Consider the following 1264-nt stretch of genomic DNA (forward strand, 5'->3'; position numbering starts at 1 on the left):
ACCCAGCGAATTACATCAGAAAGACTTGGGCCTTATGTGCGAGTCAGCCGCAAGCTTTGTTTTAAGTGGTCATAAGTGACACAGCAAGAGGTTTTCAGCTAAAGAGTGCTGAAGGAATGTTAAAAATATCTTCTGTCCTGTTAGATATCCAGATAGTTTTGGACTGCCTTTTTTTTTTCTTTTAGGGGGGGCTAAGGCTTACACTGCTGCATGTGAAGGCACGTGTTTGGGCTGCCTTTTTGGGGGATATGTCCCATTGAACTGCCAATCCTCTTCCCTTCCGGCAGTTAAGGAAGGACATTTGTAACCTTTAGATGGGCTTATCCTTTTTGCACATAGTGCCCAACTGACGTCTGCTGCCTGTTTTCACTATTTTCATTTTACACGTCTTGGAATGTTATACCTGAGCCCTTTTGAGGTAACTTCAGTTTGCTGCCATTACCAGTGCAGGTCCTCAAAACTGAATAGCCTTCAGTAGATATACTGCAAGAGAAGGGGAGAAAGTCAGCTCTTCTTTATTCTGGGCACATTCTCCCCACCTTGCTCCTTTCTTGTACTTGTTGGGATTAGTCTAGCTTTACCATTAGTCATGCTGCAGCTCCTGTTCAGGGGTCACTATGGAGGAGGAGCAGGAATTTACCTCTTTGCTCTTGATGGAGCCCAGAAGCAACAGCTCCTTACAACCCTGTAATTGATAATTTTTATCTAAATCTCAGAGGTGGGGGAATATTTTCTTTCTGCTGCCTAGGTAAGACTGGAGACAGTCTTAAAGGAATAGTTTTAGAAGGACAGGAGGACTGACAGAAAATAATACATTAGGGTCCAGGAGGGCTCTCACTGAAAGTAACTCTGTTGTAGTTAAGATGCATTATTGCAGTAGGAAAAAATAACAAAATTACCAAGAAATTTGATGGCAGTGGGTAGCTGTGAGCCCTAGATGTGGCAAATTCAGCTTTTTTTTTCTTCTTCTTCTTTCACTGCTGTTGTAGTTCTGAAGGATTCTGCTGTAATCTATGTCTTTCCAGCATCTCAGGCCTAAGAAAGGGCATGAAAGTGATAGCAAAGGGCTTGCTGTCATGAAGATGTATAGCTCGAGTAGCTTTTGAGTGATAAAATGGAATTAGGAACATGTATAAGTATTAGAGCTACTACAATAATGTAATCCTGTGGTACTTGAAACTGAATTCAGGTTTTTGTTTTAGGTTTTGTGGAATTTTTTTTTATGCAAATGCATCCGTACTTAATCAGTCTAGCTGTTTCTCTG

The 1264-nt window shown here is 41.4% G+C and overlaps 1 protein-coding gene across 1 annotated transcript in view; it reads left to right on the forward strand.

Annotated features, from left to right (window-relative positions):
* PTAR1 (protein prenyltransferase alpha subunit repeat containing 1) overlaps window positions 1-1264 on the forward strand; it is a 25382-nt gene that overhangs the window by 9654 nt on the left and 14464 nt on the right. The window lies entirely within an intron of this gene.

The sequence above is a fragment of the Antrostomus carolinensis genome, unplaced genomic scaffold (assembly GCF_000700745.2).
Source record: "Antrostomus carolinensis isolate BGI_N321 unplaced genomic scaffold, ASM70074v2 scaffold33499, whole genome shotgun sequence".
NCBI classification, from domain to species: Eukaryota; Metazoa; Chordata; class Aves; order Caprimulgiformes; family Caprimulgidae; genus Antrostomus; species Antrostomus carolinensis.